This window comes from Schistocerca piceifrons, chromosome 1 (genome assembly GCF_021461385.2).
Source record: "Schistocerca piceifrons isolate TAMUIC-IGC-003096 chromosome 1, iqSchPice1.1, whole genome shotgun sequence".
Lineage (NCBI taxonomy): Eukaryota > Metazoa > Arthropoda > Insecta > Orthoptera > Acrididae > Schistocerca > Schistocerca piceifrons.
Genome location: NC_060138.1, coordinates 1,009,714,822 through 1,009,727,616, shown reverse-complemented (window position 1 = coordinate 1,009,727,616; position 12,795 = coordinate 1,009,714,822).

Sequence of the window (12,795 nt, the reverse complement as noted above, 5' to 3'; positions counted from 1 at the left end):
GTCGCTTTTTCTTTTACTGCTTCAACAGTCTCAAATCTAGTTCCTTTCAAAGCTGACTTGACTTTAGGGAAAAGAAAAAAGTCACAAGGGGCCAAATCAGGTGAGTAGGGTGGATGATCTAAGATGGGAATGTTGTGTTTTGCCAAAAACGTCTTCACTGACAACGCACTGTGAGCTGGGGCATTGTCTTGGTGAAGGATCCATGACTTTTTCCTCCACAAATCGTTCCGTTTTCTCCGTACTCGCTCACGTAGGGTAGCTAGGACGCTAACGTAGTAATGCTGATTCACTGTTTGTCCCTCTGGTACCCAATCAATGTGCACAATCCCTTTGATGTCAAAAAAAACAATCATCTTTGCCTTGAATTTCGATTTTGACATTCGTGCTTTTTTTTGTCGTGGAGAACCAGGAGTTTTCCAATGCATCGATTGGCGTTTAGTTTCGGGATCGTAAGTAAAAAACCACGATTCATCAAAAGTAATAACATTTTGTAAGAAGGTGGGATCACTTTCAATGTTTTCCAGGATGTCAGAACAAATCATTCTTCGGCGTTCCTTCTGTTCAATTGTGAGACACTTTGGAACCATTTTTGAACACACTTTGTTCATGTTGAAACTTTCATGAAGAATCTGCCTAACACTTTCCTTGTCAACTCCTGTTAACTCAGACACTGCTCTGATTGTTAAACGGCGATCTTGTCGAACAAGTTTACCGATTTTTTCAATGTTTGCATCAGTTTTTGCTGACAATGGTCTGCCAGTGCGAGTGTCATCACTGGTGTCTTCGCGGCCATCTTTAAATCGTTTAAACCACTCAAACACTTGTGTTCGCGATAAACAATCATCGCCGTTCACTTGTTGTAACATTACAAACGTTTCACTTGCAGATTTTCCTAGTTTGAAACAAAATTTGATGTTAACACGCTGTTCTTTCTGTACACTCAACATTTTCCCACGCACAGACAAAACGTCAACTACTTAAAACAGACGCCACGGGCAGACTGAGTGCAGGAGGCATATGAAACTCGAGCAGTAGGCGGAGCGAGAGTCACGTGACAGGCCACGCGACTTTCAGCCTTATTGCATTCGTTTTGTTGTTTCACCAGTACTAGTCCGGTTTTTTTCTAGCCACACCTCGTATTATTCGTTAGTTAAATACGGTCTGATGGCAAGTTTTATTTTGAACCCACAGAAATAAAAGAAATTGTTGCAGAATCTTTATGTTTTTCTAAAGAGATGAAGTAATCGCCCTCCACCCGAAAACTGTTATTAGATATTACAGAATAGTTTGCTACCAGAGTTTACGCGGACTTTGCAAACCTAAGTATTGACGGTGTTTTTCTTCAACGCTGCTTTTAACGCCGCCTGAGCGGTATCTACATGTGCAGAGACGCAGTACTGAGGTAGGTGGAACTTCTGTAGTGCACAGTTAGACGAGAGACAGTGAACAAACATTTACGTCACATTTCAAACCCGCCCCGCCGCACTGCCCTTTAAATTCAGTAAAGGTGATACGTCTTGGATTGTCTACAATTATTCACGTAATGCGGCCGATTGACGCACACTCGTGCAGACTATGTGACGACGGCTGCTGCGTAGGCCAGCGTTTTGCCCCGTAATTTCGACGCTGTCGTCCTCTGTTTGTTACATCCTGTATACTATACCGCAAAACATTGTAGTCTGTATAGAGGTTCCCGACACTGCCAGCCATCGCGGTTACACAGCATCACATCCACACCAGACGAGGGCTGGCCTCGCGGCAGCTAGCTCCATCTGCACCACCAGCGATCGCGGCAATCAGCAGCGATCATCTAAAATCAAAAGCGAAAAGTCTCGAGCTACACGAGATCTGTTCGTGTACAACGTCACGCTTTCTGCTGGTGAGGAAGCATAGCGGCAGGTGCCTGCGCCTGTAACTTGGACGTTATGTCTCTACACAGGGTTCCTGTCCTTAGTTTGAGCCTCAAAACGCCGCCTAAATTCCCCCGAAATTTGTTGTTCTAATTTTGAAACACCCCATATATGTTTTACTGCAGTGTCTGTGCTGTTAAAAAGAACGATGGAATGCATGTCTGAAGGAACACTGCAATAGTAGCAGAGACATTGCAATATCCCCTTTATCCGTCGACACCAGGGAGCGACTTTCAATTCAGAATCTCCTCTGCTGTATGGGAATTACATAATGTGAGTACGAGTACAGGCTGTGACGCAGGAACGACGGCATATGGAAGTTTGGGTGTGGCCATGAATCGTGCACGGATAGCCAAAGCGCTTGAGGAGACAGCTCGCGTGACGCGGGATATCCGTTACAATCACACGAAGGATTCAACGTCACAGAGACACAAAAGCGATGTTATTTTACTCTGTTATCGACTCAGGATGCACCGATGATTAATAAAATCACAGAGATAACTGTAAGCAGTAAAAATGTCTACACTGTTTTCTTCTGCGCCGCTCTTCTCCCACTTTCCTTGCCTCTCTCAGGTATTCGCTTTCCCTTCTTCTGCAACATGTTTTTCTTTCTATTACCTTCCTTCATTTTTGTCTTAACTTTGTCCGTTCACCTTGTCAACAATACCTAATCATTTTTCGAAATCATTCAAAGGTTTGCACAGTCAATTTCTCACGTACATTTCACGGCAACAGTTTGATCAAGTCACTAGTGCATTTATCATCAGTAATAGGTTCGTTTAAAATGTAATTTTGTCGCAGTATTCATACAAGAAACAGTTTTCCATCCTTTACATTCTGTTCGTAGTTGTTGAGCAAGAAATGTTTAATATTTAATGCGCCATTGTTTTTCCTTGGCTCAATATCTGACTCATTAATCATTGAACACTGAACAGTAACGCGATTACGCCACATTTACCGCTGTTACCTATGTGTCCTACACGCAGTTCTATGTTTTCTTCGTCATTCAGAATACGTCAAATTCTGACCTGCTTCGTGAAATTAGCTGGGTTAAAATGTTAATGAAATATGACGATGTGAGATCTTGGTAAACCACTGATACAATATATCCAGAACATCAGACAGTGACAGACATTTAAGAAGATGAGTTCTTCCTTGTGGAAGACGTTAGCTGTTATATTAACAATATCCAGCAGAGAGAGAGAGAGAAGAAGCAGATAATCTACACATATCAATGGTATTCCCCAGGTAACAACAGATCTTCCACATTACATATGAATTGATAATCTACTTCATGAACGAAATAAACTACAGACTTCTGTAATCAGAGAATCACTAACATCCTTGTCATTAATAAAATTCTCTGTGCGAAATTGAACCAGAAATCTAATACAACATTGAGACTCTTGGGATACACTAGTTTTCTTCAGGACCAGAACTAAAATGTGGACACTTGAATTTCAAGTGTGCCTATAGCACCAACTGAGCTGCCAAGATTGGAGGGCGGCTAAGACTTACCGGTTCAATCAATCAATAGACTGGACATACGAACCAGATCGCCATGTTTCCGTCGGTACCCTTTAACACAATGGAGATTTGGATTTGGCAGACACTCTTAATTCGTCAGAAGACGATTTAGCTAGTCATATGTGAGAGGGAGACACTAAAATACGCATGTCTGCCTCATCGATCAATCACAACCACATACCAGTGGATGCCAAAACTACATTATTTCTGTGGTAAATGCTTAGTTTCAAGTAATCTGAGCGAAAACGAAAGTTGAAGATGTTCCTGTTCTGTCACGAGCACCATTTTATAATCATCCAGTTCTATTACATGCCATTTAAACATTAGCAGCCTTTACATTTCGCTTTAACTCAGCATTCTCAGCACAAAACTTCAGCCATTTGTCTTTTTTTGAAACGGTGAAATGTAAACTTTAATCATTTACTTTCCTCTCACTCTACATCCCTTTGTGTGGAGAGGAATTAGTTCCATCTTTTCCGCTTTTCCGCCAACATCCACGCGAAACCAGCAAAGAGAAATTATGCACAGGTAGAAGCAAATGCCCCAATATCTATGATGTTAAAATGACCGAACAACATATGAGATGTAAAGCATATGGCTGAACGCTAGCGCAGACCGCAGTGAATTCCCGTTTAATTAAAAAAGCGCAAATCACTGTGGTATCTCGTTAACGTTCACTGCACTGTAATGAACAAAGAGACCTGACTTCTCTCGCTAATTATTCGCGTCACCGTATGGGCAATGAGACTGTTAAACACACCTGCATGTTCCCTCATTTCACGCATGCTACGTACGATAATATACCAGCGCAGGTGGCTGCGTTAACACACCTTCGTGTTCCCCGATGTTAACTGCCTTGTGCAGAACATATTACAAACGCATAACTTTGCTCTAGAAATACTTGTGTAGTGTGAGTCTCTCATTCAGTAAATATATTCAGACGCTTGAATGATTTAGTAAATTAAAGAGAAAACAATCGTGTCGTTGAAGGAGGAAAAGCTGGGTCATTCAAATCTTCTGATCGTTTGGACTGGAGACACATTATCCATATACTACTCTGGAAATACACTGGCTGTCGATGGTAAAAATAAAAGTAATGTTTTGGCACACGCCCGTGACTGGACTATTGATCTGACTGCAATCAGTGTGTAGCCAAGCCAACCAACGCGGCAATGGAAGGGATGGTGTGGGGGGGGGGGGGGAAGATTTGGGGGCGGGTGGGGGGATTCCCATCCTCCTACCATCTTTTACCCCTCCCCCCGAATGATCTTCAGTACTTATCCTACCAGCAGGCTGAGTGTATTTCTGTCAGTTCTGGAGAGACAGGAAAGGGGAATGTACCCACTCCATCCAATATTGAATCTAGGACCTCCACTGCCACAGTTTTGTGCTCTACCATCTAGACCACCACAGACAATATACACTGAGTGGCGGTAGAATAAATTAATCAAGATAACCTGTTTAAGAGTCATAAAATGTAAGATTTCACTGGTGGTACTGACATCGTCTCAAATTTCCGGTCTACAAGGCCGTGGTCGATGCATAAAACTTTATCCTAACGTTTCCTCTCCGACTGCGGGAGACATCTTCAGAGAACTACGGCCATTTTACGTCAGAAGATGTCTACTGCAGTCGTAGAGGAAACGTTAGGAGAAAATTTTATACATCGATCACGGCCTAATAGGCTGGAAGTTGTAAGTGATGTAGTTTAAGAACCATCACATGAAATCGTAAACCGCGAGAAGCTACAACATATAACCATGAATCCATAATAAATACTGGCAAAATAACGGAATACACAACTTCTGGTACGTTGCCTCATAGAGGTCGCTGGCCATATCCTAAAACAACATGAGATACGTTGATTTTAAGATCCGGCAGAAAATCCGATGACACAACCAAGAAAGCCTACGCAGTCACGTACTGTCTTATTCATTGCCCTACTGATAACGTTCATTTGAGCAATTTTTAACTGGAGTTTGCTACAGAACACTCTTACCTCCTGTTACGTACTAGATACTATTCAATAAAAGCTGTAATTCCGGTGGACACATACTTGCATTTTTAACGTAGTGATTTAAGTGACTCTCTACGCACCTGCACTGTCCATAATTGGTCACTTGTGATGACGCAAGAAGTGTTAGACGGTGATAAAGTGGTAAAGGAGGTAACATCCACGGTCAGTAATGTAGCATATGCTAGAGGACAGGTGGCGGTTGTATTATGCTATCAGGACAGGAAAGCGTTTATCTTATGGAATACAATGAAAAAATAACTTTCTAGCGGTCGTTTAACTGTATTGTCGATGTCACTGTAGTTAAAGAAAGATTACTAATACTGTATACGACGTAAGGGGATGACAAAGTCGTACTACCTGCCTCAAATGAAGACCAGTCTCGGAAATTCTAAGGCACCAAAAAATAAACTGCTGAATCCGTGAACTTTAATTCTGAGTTCTGTGATGTTGGTAAGATAAATGTCCTATGTATGAATGTGTTTAAACAAGTAAAATCCTATTCGGTGAGTCTCAATTTGTCGCATTCCTACACGTGGACTATTTGTCCTCTGGAGTCGATGGCACGTCAGTGTAGTGGTAGCAAACGATGTAGTTTTTACATCACTAATGCCTTGGCGAGAACATCTATTGTGAGATATATCCACAACAGTGGAGAATAGGAAAATATATGCCGATAATTCACTTACGATTTATACACCCCTTAGTGCAACACGAGATACAGTTCATTTCTCAGACAAACTTTCCTTATACAGGGTGGTCCATTGATTGTGACCGCGCCAAATATCTCACGAAATAAGCGTCAAACGAAAAAACTACAAAGAACGAAAACTGTCTAGCTTGAAGGGGGAAACCAGATGGCGATATGGTTGGACCGCTAGATGGCGCTGCCATAGGTCAAACGGATAACTGCGTTTTCTTAAACAGGAAACCCATTTTTATTACATATTCGTGTAGTAGGTAAAGAAATGTGAATGTTTCAGTTGGACCATTTCTTTCGCTTTCTGACAGATGGCCATGTAATAGTCACAAAGAATGGCTCACAATTTTAGACGAACAGTTGGTAACAGGTAGGTTTTTTAAATTAAAATGCAGAACGTAGGTCGTTTGAACATTTTATTTCGGTTGTTCCAATGTGATATATGTACCTTTTTGAACTTATCATTTCTGAGAACACATGCTGTTAAGCGTGATTACCTGTAAATACCACATTAACGCAATGATCAAAATGATGTGCTTCAACCTCAATGCATTTGGCAATACGTGTAACGACATACCTTTCAACAGCGAGTAGTTCGCCTTCCGTAATGTTCGCACATGCATTCACAATGCGCTGACGCATGTTATCAGGTGTTGTCGGTGGATCACGATAGCAAATATCCTTCAACTTTGCGCACAGAAAGAAATCCGCGGACGTCAGATCCGGTGAACGTGCTTCGACGATCAATCCACCTGTCATGAAATATGCTATTCAATACCGCTTCAACCGCACGCGAGCTATGTGCCGGACATCCATCATGTTGGAAGTACATCACCATTCTGTCATGCAGTGAAATATCTTGTAGTAACATCGGTAGAACATTACATAGGAAATACGCATACATTGCACCATTTAGATTGTCATCGATAAAATTGGGGCACATTATCCTTCCTCCCATAATGCCGCACCATGCATTAACCCGCCAAGGTCGCTGATGTTCCATTTGTTTCAGCCATCGTGGATTTTACGTTGCCCAATAGTGCATATTATGCCGGTTTACGTTACCGCTGTTGGTGAATCACGCTTCATTGCTAAATAGAACGCGTGCAAAAAATCTCTCATCGTCCCGTAATTTCTCTTGTGCCCAGTGGCAGAACTGTACACGACGTTCAAAGTCGTCGCCATGCAATTCCTGGTGCATAGATATATGGTACGGGTGGAATCGATGTTGATGTAGCATTCTCATCACCGACGTTTTTGAGATTCCCGATTCTCGCGCAATTTGTCTGCTACTGATGTGCGGATTAGCAGCGACAGCAGCTAAAACACCTACTTGGGCATCATCATTTGTTGCAGGCCGTGGTTGACGTTTCACATGTGGCTGAACACTTCCTGTTTCCTTAAATAACATAGGTATCCGGTGAACGGGTACATAGCACACGCAACGCATACATAGCAAACGCCCGTTGGGCATTTTGATCACAATAGCCATACATCAACACGATATAGACCTTTTCCACAATTGGTAAACGGTCCATTTTAACACGGGTAATGTATCCCGAAGCAAATACAGTCCGCACTGGCGGAGTGTTACGTGATACAACGTACTTATACGTTTGTGACTATACTACAGCGCCATCTATCACAAAGCGAAAAAAGTGGTCCAACTAAAACATTCATATTTCTTTACGTACTACAGGAATATGTAATAAAAAATGGGGGTTCCTATTTTAAAAAACGCAGTTAATATCCGTTTGACCTATGGCAGCGCCATCAAGCGGGCCAACAATAGCGCCATCTGGTTTCCCCCCTCAAGCTAGACAATTTTCGTTCTGTGTAGTATTTTCGTTTGATGTTTATTTCGTGAGATATTTGGCCCGGTCACGATCAATGGACCACCCTGCATATGAGGATGACATACATCTTATAGTACGTAGCACGGTGTTGCTTTGGGATGGAGTGGGAGAATTGTTGTGAGTTGGAGGGTGGTGGAGCTTCATGCAATGTAGACAGGCTGACTGTTGGCAAAATTATTCATTATCAATCACACGCGAATGTAGAACAGCGCTTATGCAGAAGGCATACAGTAGACGGCAGACAGTTAACATTTGTGGTAGCACGTGTGGCCCCATTAGTCTACGGCCAAGGACTCCTGCCTATACGATGACTGAGAATCAGTGTTGATCCCAACTTTCTTGAATTGCTTGGGGATTTACACCTGTCCATACAAGCTGGATACGGAAATTCACATACCATCTCTTATGAATCCTGTCTCATCGGTAAGTAAAATCTTTCATGTGAAAAGAGGATCTGCAGCACACTTCTGCAACAGCCGTTGACAGTACCGCCGTCTGTAATGACGATCCCGTGGCCTTCGGGCCTGAAAGCGCTGTATATGGTATGGGTACAGCCTTTATTGATGAGTACCTGCCCCCACCCCTACCCTTCCCCAGATAAGAGAGTGAGATACTCCTTGTGCTGCTGTTAATCGCCGCACATTGGTCCCAGTGTTTCCTTCCACTGAACATAGCACACGCTCCTCCATGTCAAGCGTGTCGACTGGGAGGGGCCTTCCACTGTCAGTCTTCCGAGTTCCAAGGTTACCGGTGCCCCTCAGACGTTCGAAAAGTCTGCCGAACGGCTTATAAGAGGGCTGCAGTGGATAGTTTCCAGCGTAGTGGGCACGGGCTCGCAGGGTACGTGCATTTGACAAACCGTAGCAGAATATCCTACCCGTCATTTCACTTGTCGAATAGTAGGCGTCCGTTGCTAACAAGTGGTGAAAGAGAGAAAATGTAAATGTAATACACTATTTGTAAGTACAAACAGTGTAATAAAAGTAAATACATTAGTGTACACGCCTTTGGCAAAAGTAAAACACCAACATACGTACCCAGAATTCACAGTACTGTACAATAAGGCACACAAAGACGACGAAAAGAAATGTAGCCTACTACACGACTCGAACCACACAACTGACTGGAGACCACCTAACGGTAGGTAGAGTACTGTGTGTAAGACATCATAATACGCTGCCGACACATTTGATGGAGCACCAATGCAACTACTGTGCAAATATCCCCAACCAAGTGTCGTGCAGCCCTTCCTGTAAATACGTGCATATGTCGGAAAGTATAAGTTTCCTCGTCCATGTTTGTTGGACCTATTTTTCTTGTTTCGATGAGTACTACCATCTTTCAAAGCATTCCACAGATTTTTGGAACACCCTCAATTGTAAAAACTTGATCTCCTGCCTGATGGATGATTGAATAACTAAAAGCAGTAGTTGCCTGGCGTCTTAGTATTATTATTTTTTTTGTCATAAAGCTCAGTGTAGGTTCACCTACTTTGAAGTCTTCAAAATCAAATTAAAGAATAAATTAAGATGATTATTCGCAAGGACCTGACACACAGAGCTCCTGACGAGACATATTATGGCAAATGAAGCAAACAGGCTACCTTCAAAAAATGCAATAAATTAGTGTTAAAATCAAGTGTGAAACTGCATGCTATTAATTAAATCTTCATTAAAATTTATGTAAACACCTGTTTAAGAAGGATGTACATGTTGGAAAGATTAGGTTAAAAACTAAACTCCCCCCAAACAAGCCATGAAGGACCAACGGTACCGACCGGCCGCCGTGTTCTCCTCAGCCCAGAGGCGTCACTCGATGCGGATATGATGGGACATGTGGTCATTCAACTAGCTCTCCAGTTTGCTTCGCAAGGGCTGACTGTACCCAGCTTGCCAACAGTGCTCGGAAGACCTAATGGTCACCCATCCGAGTGCTAGCCCAGCCCGACAGCTCTTAACTTCGGTGATCTGACCGGAACCGATGTTATCACTTCGAAAAGACAGTTAGCATAGAGGTCAGGTCATCATTGCTAAAAAAAAATGAGATAGCCTAAATACTTGTTGAAGCAAAATATCCATTTAACAGGGTATAGACTACTGAGACCATTCCTATATTCACAACTAAAATGGGAGGTATCAGTTAAATTTCTCATTAAAACCATCAGATCTTCCTACTGCTGATGTTTATTGAATGCCTTCAAAACTGAATTTATCGTGTTTGCTATCATTGTCCATACACTGAATGAGATATCGTAGGTAAGTGTTCAAAGCGAAAAGATGTGAAAACTACAACGATGCTGACGCTCTGGTAGTCTAATAGATCAACCCAGTTCTTCGTGGAGGTTTACCTCCATGCAGTTCTGTCCCTTCAACATTTTAAGACTCTCTCTTTGTTGGCATCCGCAAGTCGTGATAGCTTGCCTTGCTTACTTCTACCCTGACTGCACAGATTTATAGGCTAACAAAGATAACGGAGGTATGTTTTTCGCAAACATGAACATTAAACATGCTGGACATGATTTGAAATTTGAAAATGTAACAGCCGGCCGGTGTGGCCGAGCGGTTCTAGGTGCCTCAGTCTGGAACTGCGCTACCGCTACGGTCGCAAGTTCGAATCCTGCCTCGGGCATGGATGTGTGTGATGTCCTTAGGTTAGTTAGGTTTAAGTAGTTCTAAGTTCTAGGGGACTGATGACCTCAGCAGTTAAGTCCCATAGTGCTCAGAGCCATTTCAACCATTTGAAAATGTAACAAGTAAGAATCAGTAACAGTAAACAAACAGTACTCTTTTCGGAATTCTACCTTTAGCAGCTATCGAAGGAAATACATTTAAAGAGGATTTAAATGGGTTAGGAAAGCAACCTTTCCAGATTACATAGTTGTCTTCTTGGTTGTTTGAAATGTACAAGCATAAATAAACTTTCTTTTACAAGGGAAAGCGTGTCTTTTTGCTGGATCAAATACGGGTTTGAGGACAGAAAAACGTTGTCAGCCGCCTTCCCGGCACTTTTGTTAACGTAAGCAATGTACTATTTACCATTCTGAACAACTGTCGCGTGCACTCGACAGAAATTACGAACGAACAAACCATTTAATAAATACTCTGCTAATGCTTGGGACATTCAATATGGTGGACCCGGCTTGAAAACAACGTATACTGCAAGTCTGTTGCGACCTCTCCCCTTACTTTTACCGCCATGCAAAATACAGTTGTTCTATAACATCCTGTGAGCTCAATAAGTACTGAGTTGATTGTTGACGTCTGTGATTGCTTAGTCTTAGTGGATTTTTTTTTTTTTTTTACGGCGAATAAGAATTATGCATTAACTGGCGTAATAGTTAGTACCCTTAAACCTATGTTTCACAGAAATCTGGTGCCAAAACGATCCGTGGAATTTACAACTAACTAACCTGTTACATATCCATCATGTAGGCTAACACAAGTTGACGGTTGCTGCAGTTGTGTAACAAAAGATGCCATTGTTGAAACAAATGTTTACGAGAACAAAGGATACTTTGCGGTAATAAGAATTAGACTTAAAGACAGGCAGCTGATTCTAAACTCGAATGAATAAACGGCTCGCCAGCAAAAATTGGTGCGGGCTTACAAATAAAAATGAAATGATGTGAAGTGGTGGCCCTCAACCACGTACCCTCCGACTCAACGTTGAAATATTAAAAGTTTTGGCTGGTTTCGTTGTCTAGGGCCTTGGATACGTAGTTGCCGCATTACAGGCCAAATAATGCAGAGTCTACAGTATACGATAAGAATACACACATGAATCGAATGGTCGAAGGTTTCTACCACTCGGCAATTGCGAATTGTGAATGTAACATAGAAACTTATAAATGAAAGATTTCAAGTACATAAAATCTGCAGGTAATATCTTAACGACTTTAAATGAAGAGTACGATAGTAGCAGTACTTTTGAGAATGCGGCATATTTCTGCAAAACACTTATTGGTGTCGATGGTCCAGCAATTAAATAAAACATAAGTTGAATAATAAGGAAACAATAGATTCCTACTTCACGTAATTAGTTACGAACAACAACACAGCTAGCGAGGTATTCACTTCTAAACGCACGCTACGTCTTCACTGTAGAAGACACAGAAATCTCGCCAGCCGGTGTGGCCGAGCGGTTCTAGGCGCTTCAGTCTGGAACCGAGCGACCGCTACGGTCGCAGGTTCGAATCCTGCCTCGGGCATGGATGTGTGTGATGTCCTTAGTTTAGTCAGGTTTAAGTAGTTCTACGTTCTAGGGGACTGATGACCTCATAAGTTAAGTCCCATAGTGCTCAGAGCCATTTGAATCATTTTTTTGAACGGAAATCTCACAAGTGCACAAGTCCGCACTCCTGAGTATTTCTGTCAGCCTCGACCACGCACAAACCGCTCCGCACTCTCCAACTGTCTCACGCGACCGTGTGTCCGCCGCGCTGTCCAGCACTTCCGTGTCCTGTTCCGTACTGTCAGCACCCTTCATCCGAACTCGCTTCTATCCAGTCTCCCCATTCACAAGCGGTGTGATTGGCTAGAGTGCTCGCACCATGTTTTCATGCCAATACACCAACACAAACATAATGAAACACATACGAAGTACTGAAATTATGTAAATATTCCTACGGCTGGACCATAAACACGCTCTAACACCCATTATTAGATACACAAACAAATTAAATTATCATATATCAAAGCACTAGAACAAAAGGTTACACCAGTTGCCTAATACCTCTATGCTTTCTAAAACACAGTAAATATTTAACCAATTTCTTGAAGAATAGTATAT